The sequence below is a fragment of the Ostrea edulis genome, chromosome 7 (assembly GCF_947568905.1).
Source record: "Ostrea edulis chromosome 7, xbOstEdul1.1, whole genome shotgun sequence".
In the NCBI taxonomy this organism is placed as follows: domain Eukaryota; kingdom Metazoa; phylum Mollusca; class Bivalvia; order Ostreida; family Ostreidae; genus Ostrea; species Ostrea edulis.
In genome coordinates this window covers 69653499-69677806 of record NC_079170.1, presented here as the reverse complement: position 1 = coordinate 69677806, position 24308 = coordinate 69653499, and the positions used below count along the sequence as shown (strand labels likewise).

General features: G+C 36.5%; 1 protein-coding gene across 10 annotated transcripts in view; it reads right to left on the bottom strand.

The window, feature by feature from the left end:
- The window catches only part of LOC125654982 (alpha-(1,3)-fucosyltransferase C-like), a 121557-nt gene that overhangs the window by 63887 nt on the left and 33362 nt on the right, over positions 1–24308 (bottom strand). For 7 of the 10 annotated variants that reach the window (XM_056145222.1, XM_048885094.2, XM_048885089.2 and 4 more), the window contains exon 2: positions 22914–22976. The exons of 2 other annotated variants lie outside the window; for them this stretch is intronic. The gene's annotated coding sequence lies outside the window, so the exon portion shown is untranslated. The remainder of the gene's footprint in view (positions 1–22913; positions 22977–24308) is intronic. One more of the 10 variants, XM_056145220.1, reaches the window with a different exon arrangement.

The following is a 24308-nucleotide window of genomic DNA, read 5'->3' as shown; positions in this document are numbered from 1 at the left end:
CAATATAGTTAGGAAGCTAATATTAAGTGAATAACGCTAAATATTACCGCAGATATCCATTGACTTCATTTACCTAATTAGTAGATCAACACAATACGTCTACCTAATAACTGGCGGTTCCAGGGGGTTAAACTGCAATATCAATACTTTGCTCTTGAAGAAGAAGAAGAAGGGGGAAAAACCAAACAAATAAAAACTCCAAATAAGCAATGAAACATACGAGTAAAGATCATAGGAATTTATCACGTACAAAATCAACTCACGACTAAGTAGTGTCAGTGGCAACATAACGGTCTGTATTCAATGATGAAGTTTGTTTATTAGAAATACACAATGACTGACCAGTGTTTTACGTTCAAGGGTAATGTCTATCTGGTCAAAATGGGCCGCTTGTCAATATTAGAAATTGAATTGTGCGAAGTAGGGGTGGGGTGTCGTTCTCGGTTATCCACCACTAAAGTTAATAAACATCATAACATCATCTGATGAAGGCATGCCTTCATCATATGATATATATATATATATAGTATTCAAAATGTTTACATTATATCTACATTTATTTTAACTTTCAATAAGTTAGAATGATAGGTGAGTACATGTACGTACCGCTGTTATAGGCATCACCAGAATTAATTTAGCTAGTGGCGGATCCAGGGGGGTATTATAAGAAGTAGGTATAAAATCGTTGTAACGGTACATGTACTTTGCTTTTTGAACACTGATAAATAAATCAGATAATCCTGATATATAAATGTCCGAAATCATAGAAATGTATCACAATACAAAATCATTGACTAAGTAGTGTCAATGGATTGATTTAAGGTTTCATGTCCAACGAAGCGTAACGATTATGATTTACGAGGGTAGATTGTTAATTAATTGGGAGTACACAATGACTGAAAAGTGCTTTACATTCAATAGTCGTGTATATCTGGTCATTAAGTGGCTGGGGAAATAATTAGTATTATGCGTGAGGGATGGGAATGGGACGGGGGATCCGCCCATTCGCCACTGAAGTTATAATTTGAAAAATAAACATCGTATAGTTAAATTCTTTTGCGTATACAAGGTATTCAAAATATTAACGTCATCTATTTTATCATCCAATGAAATTAAAATGATAAGTGAAGACTGTTGTAACCACACAACTTGTGTAACTAATTAGTGGCGGATCTCGGGGTTAATACATTTGTAAGTAGACCTAAAAATTTGCGATAACATTGCTTTGCTTTATAAGTAAAAAAGTCTACAATATTCATAAAACATTGATACACAAATGTCGAAAATCATAGAAGTTTATCACTATAAAATCGCTCGAGATGTTTAGAACACTTAGAGCCGAACTTCCCTAGAGTCGAGACGTCTGTTAACCGTTTATTCTGACACGCCTGTCAAAGTCTTTTCGACGCTTAAGGTAATGGTAGCAATCGGAGAAAGTACTTTGACTTGAGAATGAATACGATTGTAGAAGGGGAAGTTATGACTAGATGGTATCCCTCAAAAGCAGGTGACCCACGAGTTACTTGCCCCTGATCATAGATAGAAAGATAAGTCGTACGTCGAATAATTTCGTAAAGAACTGTGTTTACGATAAAGAAGGCAAAGAAATTTGTTGGGATTTTTTTTTTACTAATTAAGATTACTAATTAAACCCTAATTAGCTGAACTATTAAAAATGTAAGAAATAAATAAAGCAATGAACGCAATATGGAGAGAAATACGATTTGATAGAAAGTATACAGAGTATTATTTAATTAACATAATTAATCAAACCCTAATTCTCTCAGATGTTAAAAACGGTAAGAAATTTGATATAAAAAACTGTAAGGGGCGAGATCAACAGATTGATTTCGGATAAAAATCTAAATTCAAATAGTTAGGGGGGGGGTGTTAAAACTTCTGTAAGTTTCTCTCATCCGACATCGATTACACATTAGTCGAAAAAGGAGAAAGACAAGTGACTGTTAAAACTACATGACGATATTACATTTTAATGAACATTTGATAGTTTTAATCTACACTTTCATTTGTGAATAAACAGAAGATAGGGTATACAGAGTTATTTATACTCGTTTGTTCTTACTTGTTAATCGATTATAGTTTAAACACTCATCATATCTAGTTTAGGGGGTCGTTGTGGGGGCGGATAGGGGGGGGGGGGACGTAAAAACTATGTGAATTTAGTTTTTTTGTCAGACATTGAACTTTCGATCTCGCCCCTAGGAAGTAGATAAAACAGCGAATGCAACATGGAAAAAAATAATATTTAATAAGAAGTCTTATTAAAAGCAAAACTGATGATATCTAGCGGTGGTCAAAGTAACATATCTTTAGAAATTATTTTTGAAAGTACAGAAGGGTATTTTTGATCAAAAGTTAATCATAGAAATTATTTTAATTACCCCCCCCCCCCCTCATTCAGTACACAAAATCAACTCAAAACTTTCATTCAACATTATAACTCACTAAAAAGACCATTCCTCAAAACCTGCTTTTGGATATCGAGTTAATTATTAAGACCAAACTAACTCAAGATCCAGGGCGATATAAACACTTACTTTTGAGGGATACCAGATAAGCTTTGCCACCCAGCGTGGCCTATGCTAGCCCTGCCTTTCAGGGATACCAAGTTACTTAATAAGGCTCAACTAGCCCAGGTTCCCGGGAGATCTAAACACCTACTTTTGAGGGATACCAGATAAGCTTTACCACCCAGCGAGCCCTATGCTAGACCTGCCTTTCAGGGATACCGAGTTAATTATCAAGGCTCAACTAGCCCGGGTTCCCGGGCCCTAAAGTCACCTACTTTTGAGAGATACCAGATAAGCTTTACCACCCAGCGAGCCCTATGCTAGACCTGCCTTTCAGGGATACCGAGTTAATTATCAAGGCTCAACTAGCCCGGGTAACCGGGCGATCTAAACACCTACTTTTGAGGGATACCAGATAAGCTTTACCACCCTGCGAGACCTATGCTAGACCTGCCTTTCAGGGATACCGAGTTAATTATCAAGGCTCAACTAGCCCGGGTAACCGGGCGATCTAAACACTTACTTTTGAGGGATACCAGATAAGCTTTACCACCCAGCGAGCCCTATGCTAGACCTGCCTTTCAGGGATACCGAGTTAATTATCAAGGCTCAACTAGCCCGAGTAACCGGGCCCTAAAGTCACCTACTTTTGAGGGATACCAGATAAGCTTTACCACCCTGCGAGCCCTATGCTAGACCTGCCTTTCAGGGATACCAAGTTAATTATCAAGGCTCAACTAGCCCGGGTAACCGGGCGATCTAAACACCTACTTTTGAGGGATACCAGATAAGCTTTACCACCCAGCGAGACCTATGCTAGACCTGCCTTTCAGGGATACCAAATTAATTATCAAGGATCAACTAGCCCGGGTTCCTGAGCCCTAAAATCGCCTACTTTTGAGGGATACCAGATAAGCTTTACCACCCAGCGAGCCCTATGCTAGACCTGCCTTTCAGGGATACCGAGTTAATTATCAAGGCTCAACTAGCCCGGGTTCTCGGGCCCTAAAGTCACCTACTTTTGAGGGATACCAGATAAGCTTTGCCACCCAGCGAGCCCTATATCAGACCTGCCTTTCAGGGATACCGAGTTAATTATCAAGGGTCAACTAGCCCGGGTTCCCGGGCCCTAAAGTCACCTACTTTTGAGGGATACCACATAAGTTTTACCACCCAGCGAGCCCTATGCTAGACCTGCCTTTCAGGGATACCGAGTTAATTATCAAGGCTCAACTAGCCCGGGTTCCCGGTTGATCTAAACACCTACTTTTGAGGGATACCAGATAAGCTTTCAGGGATACCGAGTTAATTATCAAGGCTCAACTAGCCCGGGTTCCCGGGCCCTAAAGTCACCTACTTTTGAGGGATACCAGATAAGCTTTACCACCCAGCGAGCCCTATGCTAGACCTGCCTTTCAGGGATACCAAGTTAATTATCAAGGCTCAACTAGCCCGGGTAACTGGGCGATCTAAACACCTACTTTTGAGGGATACCAGATAAGCTTTCAGGGATACCGAGTTAATTATCAAGGCTCAACTAGCCCGGGTTCTCGGGCCCTAAAATCACCTACTTTTGAGGGATACCAGATAAGCTTTACCACCCAGCGAGCCCTATGCTAGACCTGCCTTTCAGGGATTCCGATTTAATTATCAAGACTCAATTAGCCCGGGTTCCTGAGCCCTAAAATCACCTACTTTTGAAGGATACCAGATAAGCTTTACCACCCAGCGAGACCTATGCTAGACCTGCCTTTCAGGGATACCGAGTTAATTATCAAGGCTCAACTAGTCCGGGTTCCCGGGCCCTAAAGTCACCTACTTTTGAGGGATACCAGATAAGCTTTACCACACAGCGAGACCTATGCTAGACCTGCCTTTCAGGGATACCAAGTTAATCATCAAGGCTCAACTAGCCCGGGTAACCGGGCGATCTAAACACCTACTTTTGAGGGATACCAGATAAGCTTTACCACCCAGCGAGCCCTATATCAGACCTGCCTTTCAGGGATACCGACTTTATTATCGATGCTCAACTAGCCCAAGTTCCCGGGCGCTAAAGTCACCTACTTTTGAGGGATACCAGATAAGCTTTGCCACCCAACGAGCCCTTTATCAGACCTGCCTTTCAGGGATACCGATTTAATTATCGACGCTCAACTAGCCCAAGTTCCCGGGCGCTAAAGTAACCTACTTTTGAGGGATATCAGATAAGCTTTGTCGCCCAACGAGCCCTATATCAGACCTGCCATTTAGGGATACCGAGTTAATTATCGACGCTCAACTAGCCCAAGTTCCCAGGCGCTACAGTCACCTACTTTTGAGGGATACCAGATAAGCTTTACCACCCAGCGAGCCCTATGCTAGACCTGCCTTTCAGGGATACCAAGTTTATTAATAGGGCTTAACTAGCCCGGGTTCCCGGGTGATCTAAACACCTACTTTTGAGGGATACCAGATAAACTTTGCCACCCAGCGAGCCCTATATCTGACCTACCTTTCAGGGATACCAAGTAAATTTATAGGACTCTACTAGCCCGGGTTCCTGGGGATCTAAACACCTACTTTTGAGGGATACCAGATAAGCTTTGCCACCCAGCGAGCCCTATGGCAAACCTGCCTTTCAGGGATACTGAGTTAATCAGCAACGCATAACGACGAGTGTAGTACGATTTGTAGGCTACGGTACTAATCTGCCTTTTAAGGATAGTATTTTTGATTTCCTATACAAAGATCGATTCATAAGATCTGCCTTTTAGAGATACGGAGTTAGTAATCCTTGGACAGCTAAGCCAATTCCTATGGTGTTTTGCTAAGCTGCCTTTGGGGACTATTGTGCACAAATGAAGCTATTACAATAACGTATTTCGCGCCTAGCATAGTTATTACTATGGAACTAAGATGTATAATACTAGTAAATGAGAAACACTTCGTACTGTAATGGAAATGACGCTACACTGTAATGATAAAAAAATCTCCATGGACATCCTTAAACGTTATGAAATAATCACCATGTTGCATTGACTAGATCAAATTAAAACAACATTTAGTACGGAATTTTAATTTTTGATAGACTGATTAAGCTCATCAGCTATGATAGTTTGTAAATGAATGTGTGCACATATTATATTGGGTGTTAGTTGTTACTGTTTTTCTTTCTCTCGCTCTCTTGTCTTTCTTTCTCTCGCTCTCTTGTCTGTCTACCTCCTCCCACCTTTCCTCTCACTCACTCTCGGTCTAATCTCAATGCCTCCATGCCTGTCTTTCCCTTTCTCTCTTGCCCCTCTCTCTCTCCACCCTTCCTCCTCCTCTCTCTCCATGCCTCCTGTCTTCTTCCTCCTCTCTCTGTACCACCCTTCCCCTCTCTCCCTTCACTCTCTACCCTCTCTTTATCTCTCTCTCTCATTCTCACCTCTTTATCTCTCTATTCATCCCTCTCTCTCTCCCTTTCTTTTTCTCCCCCTCTCTCTCCGACTGCAGTATAAAAGAAAGGCTCCTCATTTATTTTGATTTTGCAGTTTAATCAATAAGTCCACTGAGTGAAGGTAAGATAATAATATTTTTATCTGTATTCAAATATATACTCAAGATATATCATCATATTTTGGGCAAAAGCATGTATCATTGCATTGAGAGAGCTTGAGACATTGCAACTACATGTATATGTAATCAGAATTGTTACTGATATACCAACATTACCATAAAAAGAAATGATTTATTATAAATCTTGGGTGAAAAATCTAATTGAGAGTTACGCGTATAATTGATCCTTCTTTTCTGCAATATCACATTCCTTGTAAGTATAAACAGCATTGATAGGTGGGTCAAAGGTCAAGTGATGATGTAACAGTATAAGCCATTAGCGCTATAACGTAAAATGTCAATGACGTAGGATTAGGATGGACTCAATCGGATCACGCGCTCGCCTTTTTCCGTAACCGGTAAAAAGACTCGGACGTGGATCGGCGCAAGAATTGCATCAAATTGATGCATTTCTTCGCCGGAAGCGCGCCTGTGGATTAGGTTAAAAGGCCAAAACCGAATCCTTGTATAATGTATTATTTATATTTTCACCAGAGATTCAGTTTTGGTATCATTAACGTCTTATTCACTCCAATACATAAACATAAAAGTAAAAAATAATAGTGGTAGAATACCTTAGACATGTATGATATCTTAAATGCATTTGAAAGATCGCGTTTCATATTGTAACGTACGCCTGTGACGTCATAGTTGCATTTCTGTACACATGGTAATAGACTATGATGGCGTCGATCCACATATGAGGTTCATTTGCGGTTGCGGAAATAGCCGAGTAGTTACGATTGGGATGAACTAGGTCGGGTATGATATGAAATGGTACCCTGTTGACCTCGCTTCTCTTGCAAATCAGCGGGGAACCAGTTTAGGGTATGATATAAAAATACAAGAGACCTGTGACGTCAAGTCGGATATGACGTAACAATAGAAGTTGGGAGCGCTATGTTGTAATGATAACGCAGAAAAAATTGAGAACGCCAAGAGCGCTATGACGTAGCAATGACAAGGGAAAAATCGATCAAGTCGGCGTAGTATTTAAATGTGTTAATAATAAGTGTGCCAGTGGTACCATGTATGTATAGGAGGTGATATAGGTGATTGTATGGGTGGTGGTATGTGGTGTATACCACCCATACACTATCAACTACAACCTATACACCACATACTATTACACTGCCCATACTCCACATACCACCACCCATACTACAAAATACCATTACACCTATATCACATATTACTGCAATTGTTACGTCATTGTGTTCTCTGCTATTTCAATTTTTTTAACGTTATTTTCCCGACGCAAAGCTAATAACTCCCATTGTTACGTCATGCTCGACTTAACGTCATATCGCTCTTCAAACTTCCGCCAGAGTTCGTTTGCTCACAAACCAAATTCTTCCAGTTAGGCATTATGGGATAGCGATTGTATACTGTGTGACGTCACTGTAGAATGACGAAAAAAGAACCATAATGTCAAACGTAAATAGTTCAAATCAAGAACGTAAACAACAAGTTTATTACTTTACACTATAATTTGAACAGTCTCCCTTCTCTTTAATGATCTTTTGATCATTTTATATTTAAAATAAAATCCATACTTTTATATATATGCTCTTAATGTCAATATTTTCAAGCTTTAACTACGAACTACTTCTTTAGTGTTTTAGTGTTATTTGCCCGCGTGATAATCGCGGACTCACAATATACAAATCTGTATATTGTACTGCGTCACATAGGAGATGTCTATACATAGGTGACGCAGTGAGGCCTCGACGGGGAGTTTGTACGCTTTTGCATTCCTACGTCATACCGCTCCCGGCTTCCATTGTTACGTCATACCCGACCTAGGTCTAGTCTCGTTCAACCAGACACTCGGCTGTCTCGGCAAATCTGCAACGAAAATCTCTGCTCGTCGGAGATATCTGGAGACAGCCGAGCGTCTGGTTGCACGAGACTACCTTAGGTCCTAAACTGGTTCCCTACTGATTGGTGCTTCACACGAGAGAAGCGAGATCAACAGGGTACCAGTTTACCTAGGTCCCAACCAAATCGGAACGCCTCGAATGTCTCGTGCACTCGACATAGTGCGCCATTCTCTACCCAGTGTTCTGTGCGCTACTTTTAAAGGGAAAGGAAACGAGAATAATTGTTTATATCATGTGATTATATTATCACGTGATTCCAAACGTTGACAGAGGTATAAGCGACGCTTGCGTAACGCCACCTCTGGTAAGAGAAGCTTGCGTAACGCCCCCTTTGTTGAGAGAATGATAGTGCGCGAGACATTCAAGGAATTCCGATTGGGTCTCAACCTAAACTGGTTCCCCGATGATTGGTGCTACACCAATGGTTGCTATACATAAGAAAAACCCTACTCCGACATGACCCTTTTAAGAGGGTGACCCCAAACTATTGTGAGACCATTTAAGAACCTGCCCTTATAATTCTTTTTGTGTTAAAATTTAACCAACTAGACTCTATATACATGTACATATAGCAGGATCGTGTATAGGAACCCGCAGGCATGAGGGATCGTGCCATCCTTCTTATTCCCAATAAAAACCATAAGACAACAAAACTAACGTCTGGCGGCTTTTTTCGTCTTTATTTACCTAATATCTATTTATTTATTTTCAAGGTCAACGTATATCTGTTCACTTATGCCCCAACTATAATTGCTTACAAAGGACACGTTTCAGTTTCACGAAATTAGTCAAAATAGGATTCATGTTTGGTATACGGACAAAAAGTCACAGGATAAACGTCACTGGACAGAAAGTCACAAAATATGTAGAAAAGTCACAAAAATGACTTAGCAAATGAGACCCCATATATACTTTTAAGATAATAATAACAGGTGGTACCCAAATGCTCACTAAAGCTGTTGTTCAGACACCAGACATTTCTTACAGTGGATAGGAGGTACAAGGTAATACATGTCATCATTATTGATGTTTGTTTTGCCACATTTAGCACCTTCAGTTCATTATTAAATGTTCATTATCAGATAATAAGAAAGGAAAAATCATTAACTTGTTTATATATCAATTATTATATGATAGTTCACTTACTTCTTGCTTTGACAATGATCTGGAGTGAAAGGAAGCCAACCATAATTCTGTCATCATTACATGTAATATGTAGTATACTAAACCAAATGATCATCAAGCTTATTTCATCGAAATAAGAAATCTCTCTTTTTAAAAATCAAAATGATATTTTACAATAAATATGATAAAAGGAATAACAATTTTATAATTATTATCAAAATCTCATAGAAAATATAAAGTTTGCATATATATATATATATATATCCAATTTTTTAAAAAAGTATAAGATATTAAAAGAAATAAAATAGACAGTACACAAAGTTAAAATTTTAACGCTAGCGCTTTCAAATTTTAACTTTGTGTACTATTTATTTTATTTATTTTCATATATCTGTATAATGACTTTCTGACCGTCAATTTTACAATATTTCAAATATGTTCTAACACAGAGGTGCCAAGTAAAGTAGTAGTTAGGAGAAACCAAGTGTATTTTAGGATTCAGCGAAATTGTGTTATTTGTACACATGTATATTGTAGATATGACTCGTATATACCAGAAAAAGGAAGTTAATCTTAAAATGATATCATCGGTGCGTGGTACAAACTGTCGCACGACTCTCATGAATACATTGATCAAAAGATTACAAATGTAATATGCGCTTAATTCAAATTTTTAACAAGGGTTAAGGATATGTTCTCTTGCCCAAAGGGGAAGGTTGGTTTAAATGGGACATTTTAATGCATTTTTGACTATGCAAAGAACCAGAGCCACGAATAGCCAAAAATGGCCCTTAGTCAGAACATGATATTATTCTCGGGGACAGAAACCAAGAATATCTATTTTTCAAATATGTTATCCTTTTTCCGATATCTTTTCATTTTTTTTAGTTATTGACCTTCAAAGTACCCATTGTTTTGGCCAGATTGTTATTGACGTCGCAATTTTGCAACGTAACGTCACAATTTTACAACGTTTCATGTACTTTTACGTGAAAGTTCTCTAGGTATAAAAGTGAAACAAAAACACTGTTCAGTGCAATTTAATTATGATATTGTAAATATTTAAATCTGTCTATGTTAATTCTATATTAAAACACACACCTATATAGTATACTCGTACATCTCTTTCTCCTCTCTCTGTTTGTCTCCTTCCCTCTCTTTATATTTTTTAAAATTTTATATATGAAACCATTCAACAGTTTTAAAGTAATATTAATTCAGTACCTCTTTACTTAGCTTTGTTATTTATGTATGACATGAAGATAAACCCAATCCCAGTATTTTAACTGTATAACCATTTATTACACATACCGATATTTTTTTTTTGGGGGGGGGGGGTCTTAAAATGTACACGAAAACACGGTGGATCCAACCGTTGACTTACGAATAAGATCTATTGACCTATGTGTGTGCGTTTCAATATTACATGTAGTTTATGTTGCATATTGATCACTTCTTTTAACAATCTTTTATAAGTTTGCGGATTTTTATTATTTATTGGGGGGGGGGGTGTTATTATTATCCCGCATGTACATGTAATCACGCCAATAACAGTAATATCCAGGCTTCGGACAGCGGCGTTATTTCAGACGCACTTTGCTACATGTACAACTTTGGACAGTGAGTAAACATTTTAATCCTATGTTTCACACTTTTATTTGTGTTTTGCTATATAGGGAGTTACGTTTATGATGTGTGTGGGGGGGGGGGGGAGGGGGGGATAGGGAAACTGTTACAAAAATAGCCGTACATGTACAGAATAACACATGAACATTTAGTTTAGCCATATGGATATAATTTATTTTACATTAGGCTAAGAAAATGTTCACGTAAAATATGTTCCATTTATCTAATTTCATTAGTTTACTATCGGGATCATTTATTACAATAATATCTAGACCTGTGTGTATTTCAAAATGCCTTAATTATTATCATTAACTCCATAACATCTATGAAACGAATTAATTAATTAAAAAGTCTTATTCTGATACTGCTACATATAATAGAACCAAACTCCCTCCTCGCATATATTTGGTTAGTGTGCAAACAAAATTAAGCGGATGTTATTTTCACATAAATAGAAACAAGAATTTTATCAATCAAGGGGTTAACACCATAAAATTTGCTTATCTTAACACTTTCACATTTCTTCCTGTCATTAGGTTTAGTTGTTATCTTACATAAAATGCATGAGGGAAACCTTTTTCCGTTATCAGACACTTCCTAAGCAGGACAGTGGTTTAATAATGTGTTCAGTTCTTCCTTCTGTAATGCTTAGTAATATTTTACTTAATTATGTAGGATAATATATTTAAAAAATAAATACATAAACTTTTACTTCAGGAACGAGTGTGATTCATATGTTCACCTCTACTTTAATCAGTATTAATGATATCGTCTTCTTTTTTCCATTTGTCTTTTTTATTTTGTTCTAAGATTTGTGGTTTTGAATATTTGCTGTTAAGACTGAATTTTTCATGATAAATATAATTGAAACAATGAAATATACACTATTTTCGTTAACATTCTTTTTACATTATTTTTTTTTTCATTTTCGAATTATTCATTATTATTATCCCTTTTTATTAACTGCCTTGTATTTTTGCTAATTAGATCAAATGTAATTCTGTTTGTCAATGAATTTCATTTAAAAGCAAAACAAGATCCATATTGCTAGATATATTTTTCGTATTCATATTTGTATGTATTTCTATATATTGATTTCTGACGGATGAAATATGCAATGGACCGGAATAGCTGTGTGTCGAAATATTACGGTACCCGATAACGTATGTCCAAATCGGTTGTAACACGTAAACAACGGAACGAATGTTGTAGATCTGTAGCTCTGAGACTTGTAGCCTACAGTCTATTCTTTATATTGTTATGTGTACGCCTAAAAAATTTTCTGGTACCCATATATTATACTATAACTTTAGAAATCATTAAACAATACGGGATAGGCCAATATATCTTCGCATCAAAGTAGCCTATCGAGTTGGGCACCCCTCGGTCCCCCAAGTCTTTATATGTACTGCGACAGCGATTTCAACATGCTCATCAGTGCCAAGAAAACTGAATGCACGGAGATGAAACATGTGAAGCTAGATATTTATTAAATTCAACGGCCTTCAGATAATTAAAATATATATAGTGTGATAACGTTTAACGAAAAGGTGCGGCGCAGACGATGGGTGGATCTCGATTGTATCTGGAGTGGATTGGAGGACTTAGCTTCGTAATTGGTTGATCAAATAACTAAAACTGTTAACTAGTGCAAGGTTTTTGTAAATATCCCTAACATGGTTACATATATATTCAAGTTCATAAATTGAGCATATAATCTATTTGAAATTTTGGGGGCAAAATCGATTGATGTACATAGCCCGATTCCGACGATGGCGCGGATCCGGTTTTATTTCAATAATATTGTTTGAAATAATCCTATTTTATTAACTTTGAATAATTACTGGTTTCGTAAAAAGACAATGGAACAATCCCCAACTAAAATTTTAAATATTACGATTTGTATTAAACCTATAGTTTGGAAAAGTATTCGGATTCCGTGCATGGAATGTGAAATTCCGGTTATTTGCAGAACATAAAAAGTAAAAATTCACTTATCCCCCAGGCCTCGATCCAAAAAAACTCTTAACTTCTTTCTGTGCAGTATGTAATATACTGATTTACAATTCATTAAGATTTATTGGATCGATGCCCGGGGGTTATACAATTTTTTGGTGCATATTGTAGGAAATTATCAGCTTTTACAAAAATAACACAACTGTTATGGGTTCTGCATGTTATAATTTCTATATGCGTGAATTTTCGCGGAAAAACACACTGGATTGATAAAGAAGAAGGTCTAAGCTATTTCATACCATGATGAAATATTGGAATGAAGATACTTTATTTTACTCAAAATCACAGGGCCATATTTGGGTATTCGTGGCTCTTGTTCTTTCAAAAGGAATGATTTAATATGGTGCATGTCAATGCATGTTCGAAAGAAATTTTTGTTCCTCCCCCGGGAAAATGTTGAAAAAAAAGAGATTTAAAATGGGACATTTTAATGCATTATTGACCGAATTTCTTCTTCCTTTCATTTATAGTCACCACATGCTTTATATCTTTGGTTGTGGTTAAAAGAAATAAGAAGATCTAGGGGAGGGGACTCACCCCCACCCCCTCTAAATCCGCAACTGCATAGATATGTAGACTTCTTTATATTTTGAATTAAGGTATGCCATGTATAATGAAAGGATAATGAAGAATTTTGAAGGATTTAGATCAACATAAATGTTTATTGTCAAATAATGATGAAAGTGTAGCAGATGAAATTCACATGACTGGTGAATGATTCGAAGCTGACATTTTTGCACTTAAGACTTTTTAGAAGAGTTGTCTGCCCTTTGTATAAATAAGAAAATCTAATTTTCTAAAAATGTGTGTGGTCAATGATTAATTTTATTTCATATTTTCATTAAGAGAAAGTGTATGTAACTTTCTACCAAGAGATTTGTATGAAACTATAACTTTTTTTTAAAAATATTGTAATAAAACAAGCTTCATATTTTGTCACAACTGACTAGGGTATGGTCTGTAAAAGTTGCACAAGGTGCAAATGGGTGGCGGTTTGATTTGAACTAGATAATTTAAGTGTAGTTTCAGAATTCGGGAGAGAAAAAAATGGGGAAAATAATTATTTTGAATTAATTATGAGCGTCGGTGTCTGGGGTCGCTCTTCAGAATGACCGTTTCATATTTTGTCACAACTGACTAGGGTATGGTCTGTAAAAGTTGCACAAGGTGCAAATGGGTGGCGGTTTGATTTGAACTAGATAATTTAAGTGTAGTTTCAGAATTCGGGAGAGAAAAAATGGGGAAAATAATTATTTTGAATTAATTATGAGCGTCGGTGTCTGGGGTCGCTCTTCAAAATGACCGTTTCATATTTTGTCACAACTGACTAGGGTATGGTCTGTAAAAGTTGCACAAGGTGCAAATGGGTGGCGGTTTGATTTGAACTAGATAATTTAAGTGTAGTTTCAGAATTCGGGAGAGAAAAAATGGGGAAAATAATTATTTTGAATTAATTATGAGCGTCGGTGTCTGGGGTCGCTCATCAGAATGACCGTTTCATATTTTGTCACAACTGACTAGGGTATGGTCTGTAAAAGTTGCACAAGGTGCAAATGGGTGGCGGTTTGATTTGAACTAGATAATTTAAGTGTAGTTTCAGAATTCGGGAGAGAAAAAATGGGGAAAATAATTATTTTGAATTAACTATGAGCGTCAGTGTCTGGGGTCGCTCATCAGAATGACCGTTTCATATTTTCTCAGAACTGACTAGGGTATGGTCTGTAAAAGTTGCACAAGGTGCAAATGGGTGGCGGTTTGATTTGAACTAGATAATTTAAGTGTAGTTTCAGAATTCGGGAGAGAAAAAATGGGGAAAATAATTATTTTGAATTAATTATGAGCGTTGGTGTCTGGGGTCGCTCTTCAAAATGACCGTTTCATATTTTGTCACAACTGACTAGGGTATGGTCTGTAAAAGTTGCACAAGGTGCAAATGGGTGGCGGTTTGATTTGAACTAGATAATTTAAGTGTAGTTTCAGAATTCGGGAGAGAAAAAAATGGGGAAAATAATTATTTTGAATTAATTATGAGCGTCGGTGTCTGGGGTCGCTCTTCAAAATGACCGTTTCATATTTTGTCACAACTGACTAGGGTATGGTCTGTAAAAGTTGCACAAGGTGCAAATGGGTGGCGGTTTGATTTGAACTAGATAATTTAAGTGTAGTTTCAGAATTCGGGAGAGAAAAAATGGGGAAAATAATTATTTTGAATTAATTATGAGCGTCGGTGTCTGGGGTCGCTCATCAGAATGACCGTTTCATATTTTGTCACAACTGACTAGGGTATGGTCTGTAAAAGTTGCACAAGGTGCAAATGGGTGGCGGTTTGATTTGAACTAGATAATTTAAGTGTAGTTTCAGAATTCGGGAGAGAAAAAATGGGGAAAATAATTATTTTGAATTAATTATGAGCGTCGGTGTCTGGGGTCGCTCTTCAAAATGACCGTTTCATATTTTGTCACAACTGACTAGGGTATGGTCTGTAAAAGTTGCACAAGGTGCAAATGGGTGGCGGTTTGATTTGAACTAGATAATTTAAGTATATGAAAGGTTTTCAGACAAAACACAGACGGACACCAATCTCTCTTCAATCAGAATAACTCACAAGTCTTTGACTTTATGGAACTAAAAACTTTCAACAATAAAATGTTGATTAGTCCATGCATATGATTGACAGCACAATAAAATAATTGTGGTATATTTCATATTACAGGTGAAAGAATGCGATAGATGTCAGCGATCTGCCAATGCTGCCCCATCAACAGCCCCTCCTCTGCAAGTTATACCAGTGGCTACAGATGTGTGGAACAAGATAGGCATGGATGTATGCAACATCAAAGAGTCACAAGATGGTTATAAACATGTAATTACTATTACAGATTACTTCTCTAAATGGGTGGAAGCTGTAGCTGTGCAAGATAAAACTGCAAACACCATAGCTGCCTTCCTCCTCAAAACCATTCTGCGACATGGTGCCCCACGCATACTGGTGACAGACAATGGCTCAGAATTCAAAAATCACATCGTTCAGGAGCTCACCAGTACCTATGGAATCCAACACATCTTCACAACAGCATACCACCCCCAAGCCAACGGCCTTGATGAAAGGACCAACCAGACGCTGAAGCAGAGTCTGAGAAAAGTTATGCATGATAATGAAGGTGACTGGCCAAAATACATCGACCATGTCGTTTCAGCCATCAATATGACCACTCAGTCGTCCACCGGCTACTCACCAGTCTATTTACGGGAGCTACGGACACCTAGGATGGGGCTTCAAAACGAAATTGAACCCTCAACAGAGGTAAGCTTTGCTGAAATTACCGATAATCGAATTAAGCACTCTATTGAATGCAGAAATAAAAATTTTCAGGAAGCCGAGGACAACATTTCCCGTGCCCAGGAGAAGCAGAAGACAGACTATGACAAGCGTCATAATATCATTCGGCACACCTTCCAAGTCAATGATAACGTTCTTCTACAGAACCTGAAGCGGAAGACAAAAAAGGGCCATAAGGAGGAGGAAAAATGGCTGGGTCCATACACCATCACTAAAATCAATAAATCTGGTGTTTTTACCCTTCTTTCCTTCGATGGGAAGCAAATCAAAAGGCATGGTGCACAACTAAAACCTTATATTTCAGGGGAGACCACTGAGAGCAGTCCACATGCAACCTCTTCATTGCAGGGACCAGCACTGGTGAACAGTGGAAGCAGTTTGACGACACCAACTTACTAAGAAAATTTAAGGACTTTATTTTTCATTTGGGTTTAAATTTTTATTCAAAATTATGGCTCATTTGAGGATACCTCCACGTGGTATGAGCTGGGCAATGATGTCACAAAATTACCTTCTTTCTTAGTCTTATTAAAAGAAGTGACATTAGCAGACATCCTCGTATTGTAAATATATATCTGTATCTAGTTTAAAAAGAACGCACTTTCACATTATGACCCCTGGTCTACTTTTTTGGGGATTGACAATGTTATGGTTTTGGCAATTATTTAATTAAGGAAATCAGAGGTCATGATTTGAAAAAGCTTGAATCTACAATACCTGAGAATGATTCCATATTAATAAGACTGATCACTGTTTGTAAACAAATTTCTTCATTCCTCCTATCTAAAACTAAATTGCCCATTGCCAATTGTGTTCCTCACTTACCCCTGAAGGGTTAAGATTTGAGCAAACTGCTTCACTACTTGAAGATGCTTACATATAACTATGAATAATCATGACTTTGCTGTTCTTGAGAAAAAGATTTTTACAGTTTCTTCCTATGTATTTGTATGTAAAACTTTGATCCCCTATTGTGTCCCATTCAACACCCGGGGGCCATGATTTGAGCAAACTTGAATCTGCAACTATGTCAGGAAGCTTTCATGTAAATCTCTGCTTTTCTAGCTCAGTGGTTCTTGAGAAGAAGATTCTTAAAGATTTATTCTATATATTTGTATGTAAAACTTTGACCCCCTACTGTGGTCCCATTCAACACCCGGGGGCCATGATTTGAACAAATTTGAGTCTGCAATATGCCAGGAAGCTTCAATGTAAATTTTAGCTTTTTTGGCCCAGTGGTTCTCGAAGATTTTTAAATGAAACCCACCCTATTTTTGCATTTTTATGATTATCTCCCCTTTGAAAGGCTCATGGCCCTTCATTTGAACAAACTTGAAAGCCCTTTACCCAAGGATGCTTTGGGCCAAGTTTGGTTGAAATTGGCTTAGTGGTTCTGGAGAAGAAGTCGAAAATGTAAAAAGTTTAGACAGACAACGGACAACAGGTGATCATAAAAGTTCACTTGAGGTTTCAGCCGGTTTTGCTATTTTGATATATAGCCTATCAAACTCCAGTAAGATGAGGGTGATACCAGACAGTCAACATTAGAAAGTGAACTGTTTCAAAATTACTTGTTGATATATTACAAATATGCGTGATGCTGTTTTATAACTGACCTTTAGGATGTTTCTTAGTGTTAACCATAGACCGAGTCCATGTCAAATGGCACTGGTCTATAACAATTGTAATTGGGATATAACAAAATGTGTATGTTAATTTTCTTAGTTTAAAGCAATTGAGTTATCCCACAAGTCAACGTCTGATAAACGTTATGAGGAAAAGAGAACACCTTTTTGGAAATGGAAAGAAAATATGCTTTATAAGTACTTTAAAAGTCAATAAAAATGTTTTAAATTTGTGTTATTTTTTTTCAATGTTGCGGTCTATGCCAATTCGATGAGGTCTATGTCATCTAGTTTTGGCATAAACCCAGTCTGTACTAAGTTTTAAACGAATTTCGAAAACTGCTTTTCTGTTACTTTAACTTTAATTCAGAAAAATATACTGACAACACGTCACACCAGCATATTTCTTTTCTGTTTTACCACACCCAAACATATAAAAGATGTGGTGACTACAAATGAAGGGAAGAAATGCATTAAAATGCACCATTTTAAATCATTCTTTTTAAATGGGCTAACCTCCCCCCAAACCCCACAGTAAGGTATAGATTTGCCACTGTATTTGACTGCAACCTGATGTTATTAAAGAACAGACGTAGCTCAAAAACTGCAAATCCACATGAAATTATGCTACTCTACAGATTACTTCGAAAAAAATGTATAATTCAAATCCAACAAAAAAATCAACAGACTGATTGAAATGGATCACAGATTAAAATGTATCACAATGAGGGAAATTGGGATGTTTTGGAGAATTGACAAATTCAATGCAGAAAGAATTAAAAGGATCAGTAAATGATGTCATAATACTTGCCCTTTGACCCCTAAATATCAAGGCTCTACCATATAGAAATTTCATGCAAATGATTATGCACATTTTTACTGTATGCTCGAGAATGTCCAATATATAGGATGTTCTCTATTCGTTTTTCACAGGGTAAATAATTCATATTTTCATTCCAAAGATAATTGATTATTGCATTAGTATGCAAGGTGAAGATAACGAACAGTATAAATTTTCTTCTGGCATGTTTTCAAAGAAATGAATTTAAACTAATTTCACGTGCTTTGAACTACGTGAAGTAAATTATTTTAATGGGATATGAACTCCACATCTCCATTCTTAACATTAATTCAACATAAATTATCCACTTTTCAAATACTGAATGTCTGATATCATCATTGAAAAACACTAGATATATCTATAGATATGATGTTTACCTAGAAATGTAAACCTGAGTCGGTCAAAAACAGGCACCTATCTTCTTAGTCAGGTTAGTGTTACATAACCATGATAAGTTTATTGGATTGGCTAGTTGTGCTTTGTGCTCATTTAATTACAAATGAAAATTAGTCATGGGGCTTGGATTATTCTGACCACAAACTATGTCGAAAATCTGCTTTAAATTCATAATTCATAAGTAATTGCGCAAAAAATTAAAACTAAATACCTAAGCATTTCAACATCTACATAAAAATATTTCATTGACATAGCTGATGGCTTTTCGATATTAAAAAACACAATAGAGGAAATTCGAGTCACAACTTTGTTTTGAATTAAACTGGTACAGTGTGATCATGATTCGCATTTATTCATACTAGCAATTAAATCATAGACAATAAAAACAATATTATTTACTTTTTCTTTTTAAACCACTATCTTACTTTCAGGGTATTGTTATCATAATCATAATGATATAAATCAGTCAAGACTAGATCGCTCGAGTACAGGACGACATAATCCGAGATTCCTCTGACTCTTACCCCCGCTTTTATATTTGACATGTGCGGGGGAGAGTCAGAGCGGACTCCATATTGAAAAGTGGGAATTCAGCGACACCAGCTGGTGTCGCTGCTTTACCTACCTCTTACAACTTTATTTCGCGGACCCATCTTCCAAGACGCGAGGATTCAGTTATCGGAAGATTATTCTACAAATACATCATGATTAATACGATGCTATCGCCGTTTAAACGATGGAATTTTGTGTTTACATGTGCTGACGTCGTGCGCAAAGAAATCAAATGGCGAGACGGCGACCTAATTCAAGTGATGCTCCATTTGTCGGTGTTAGGGCCGTTTAAACGGCGATAGCATCGCATTAATCATGATTTATTTATAGATTTATCTTCCGTTAACTGAATTCTCACGTCTTGGAAGATAGATCCGCGAAATAAAGTTGTAAGAGGTAGGTAAAGCAGCGACACCAGCTGGTGTCGCTGAATTCCCACTTTTCAATATGGAGTCCGCTCTGACTCTCCCCCGCACATGTCAAATATAAAAGCGGGGGTAAGAGTCAGAGGAATCTCGGATTAAGGACGACATTGGTGGGATGCCGATCTCGATGATTCTTGCATGTAAAATGAATAATTATTAGTAAGTTTCTGTTGATATTTTTGCTAAAGGAGCTGCACTAGTTATATAATTTAATATATTAGTTAAAATGCACGTCTTCTTATTAAAATATGTGCATAAATGAAGTTCATATGCCGATCACAATTTCAGATGTAGAATTAAAAACCAAAGCATTTTCTGGTTTTTAAAACAAAATAATTCAATAATACCAATTGTTTTATTGTCTTTTGGTTTTTTTTTCATCACCAAACTTCACACTAATTGCTGATTACAACCATATAAAATGTTTACAATTACCTATGGGTCGAATTATGCGAGCGTCGAACAGCAGGGCTACCGCTATATTTAGAGCGACCCTGAGCACCAGCGACCGTGGTCACCGCTACACCGGGAAAGATGGACCGAAGCATGCATTTTGTAAAACGATTCTTGTGTTGTTAAATAATCGAGAATCTTATTTGAGATGTCTGATTCGGTTCACTAAACAACTTAGCATCACCTAGCAGAGTTCATCTTTCACCGTAAGCACTTAACACTAATTTTAGAATATGTAAACAAGTTGTAAGTTAGGCCTATTCCGTAATTCAACAACATATCACAGGAACTGGTAATTTAATATGTAGTAATAATACTGCTACCCTTTATAAAACCACAAGGATGGTGGGTGACGATAATTTTAAGAACTATTTTGAAACGAAGTGTTGAGTGAAGTATCAGCCCTTGTAGCCCCCCGCCCCCCCCCCCCCCCCCCCCCCCAATAGCAGCTGATTAGGGGATGGTACGGTATATGGTATACCCACACTATTATTAATACACTGACAAATTACCGGTTCCTGTGAACATATTTTAACACCTGACGACATATGAAGGGTTGTGAATAGTGAATGTGAGCAACTGCATGTGAATGCACGGGCAATGGAAGTTGATGTAAATAGATACATGTAGTATGTGCATGTATATATATTTATACATGCACATACTATATATTTACATTAACTTACAGTGCCCGTGTGTGAATGAGTATTTCATAGTGTTCTTGTCTGCTTGTTGCAATAATATAGTCCCGTCCAATTTTATATGGAGATTTTTGTGCAAGGTTATATGTATACAATTAAAATTGCATGGGGAAAAGTTTAGTAATGCAGAGCTCTAATATCCTTTATTATCTCTCATGTTTTTTAGACATTTATTCACAAACACATAAGCCGACACATAAGAGTTTATAATTACTATATATATTTAAAAATTAATGTCATGCCTTGGCTTTTAAGTATATTTTAAGAATCATGACAAACAACACTTTTTAAGATACAATTTTCTGTTTTATTGTTATATTCATGGAATAAAAATCCCATCCTGTGCTTTATTTGGGATATCTATTCCCATTCATGCTCAAATAGGATATTTACTGCCATTTCATGTTCATTATGGGACATTTCCTCCTATGGGACATTGTATCCCATAATAAGTTTAAATATGGGAGTTAAAATCCTATGGAAGAAATTATATTTTTTCTCCCACAGGATTTTTGGTGGGAGTGAAAATCCCCCAGGTGGGATTAAAAATCCCTCCAAAATCCCATGGGATTTTTTGATTTCAGGTGAAATATCTTAAAAACTACAATAGTTACAAGTGTAAATGTTGGTGCATGTCTTGTGAACATAAAATCCCATCTTTTTTTGTAAAGGGTTTATTTGTATCCTTAATAAAAGGGTTGGCGAAACTCCGGACTTTTGTCGTGTCCAGAGTTAAATGTCGCACTGTTACAAGATGTGTCCTTCAATATATAAGTATAAGACAATATTTTACGACTGTAAGACTGTTTTTTATGATTAATATATAATTATAACACAGTGTTTTATGATTAATATATACATTTAATTATAAGACAGTATTTTATGATTAATATATAATTATAAGACAATATTTTACGATTAATATATAATCATAAGACAATATTTTACGATTAATATATAATCATAAGACAATATTTTACGGTTAATATATAATCATAAGACAATATTTTACGGTTAATATATAATTATAAGACAGTGTTTTATGATTAATATATAATTATAAGACAGTGTTTTGCGATTAATATATAATTATAAGACAGTGTTTTACGATTAATTTATAATCCTAAGACAGTGCTTTATGATTAATAATGTACGCTATTCAACTCTTTTAAATTTTGTGTTCCGGTGTTGTAATTTTTTAGAAAATATGTCATAACAGAAATAAGCAACTTCCGCAAGTCTCGTATCATCTCGCGGTTTCCTGTTTTCCGCTAAAGATGCACACACAAACACACACACACTGATTTAAATTACTCATAACAACTTAAGATGAAAGATATCAAGTTCAACCCTTCCAAATCCTATCACTAACACATTCAACATACATGAACAATATTTCAATCAAAGGAAAATGAAAGTGAAGTTTCAAAAGGCGACACGTGATCCAAACTCGAAAGAAATCGACGAGATTTCAGGAAATTATTACAATTTGAGTACTTTTTGTTTATAGTATATTTGTTGATCATCAAATCGTTGCAAAACTTGTTACGTTTGATTCCAATTTATGATAGGAGTGAAATAGACTTAAATTAGCATCAATTCATCAAACCAATAAATAGGAATTAACGATTCCTAGGTAGGGTCGTCATAAACATGCCGCCGCAGGAGTTGTTTATCTCTGTTATATATGAATATGTGTCTCTAGTAATATTTATATATTGACCACACACACACACACACACAGAGAGAGAGAGAGAGAGAGAGAGAGAGAGAGAGAGAGAGAGAGACTTTAAGCTAAGTGTTGAGAGAAAATATTTTACCGTGACTACCTGTCCCTTCCTCGAAATAACCACTGCACGAAAAATTGCCTTTTATCACCTTTTCTGCAAAATGAAATAATTTTTTATTCTCCAAAAGGTGATTTTTCCACCTTTCGTTTCAGAAAAGGGGAATTAATTAAATATGGTATGTCAAGAACTTTTACACAATGAAAAGGCCACTTCCAACTTTCATCAACCCAAAAGATGATAAAATGTCATCATTATCTCGCCACTTTCCTATTTTAGAAAAGATTATTACACGTAATAAAGATGATCCCTTTACCACTCTCATCATCTCCCTTTTAAATACACGTGTCTCTAAAAGTTACCACCTGTGTTTCAGATCATTGAATTCAAGCAAAATATACAACCGCGATAAAATAAGTAATACCTGTATTTGTTTCAATTGCATTATCGACTTACGATACGCATTACAATTATAAATTATTGGTAAAGATCTAGGAACCGTAGCAAAAAAAAGAAGTATAATTCAAACTTTATTTTATTTTACGACAATTAAACACCTGTTCTACAGCTTATATTAATGCATGTAATCATCTCAAACATACATGAAATCATCTCACATATACCTGTAATTATCTCACATGTACCTGTAATCATCTCACATATACATGAAATCAGGCGATCACGTTACCATCTCACATATACATGTATGCACAATAAAGCTCTGGATTTTGAGGAAAATAAGAAAATTAAAACAGAAGTGGGGGAAAGGGGTCATCTCTCAATATGTGTAAGGCTTCAGGATTACTTCATGGAAGAAAACACATCTCTCTTCATTACGTACAGGTATGAGGATTCCTCCTTTTATAATTTATAGAACATAAAATAAAAGAATATGATGGGGGAGGTCACCTTTCCATATATATTATTTTACACAAAAAGCACCTCTTGTCAAATAATATTATAGATTAAAATCGGCCGGGGGGGGGGGGGGGTCACCTCTCCATATTTACCAGATTAGAGGATTATTTCATTTGAAAGCACCTCCCCGTGACAAACAGATTTGAGGATTCTTCCTTACGCTGCAAAACTAGTATGATATTGATAAAAATCCCTGCTATACTTTTGTTAGAGAGAGAACGCTGTTATTGTGTGTCGATATACTCAGAGACTGCTGGAAATTTGTTAATTATTACATTATTTACCTACACTATGACTCCGGTAGTGTGTACGTAGTATAGTGTTAATTATTACATTATTTACCTACTCTATGACTCCGGTAGTGTGTACGTAGTATAGTGTTAATTATTACATTATTTATCTACTCTTTGACTCCGGTAGTGTGTACGTAGTATAGTGTTAATTATTACATTATTTACCTACACTATGACTCCGGTAGTGTGTACGTAGTATAGTGTTAATTATTACATT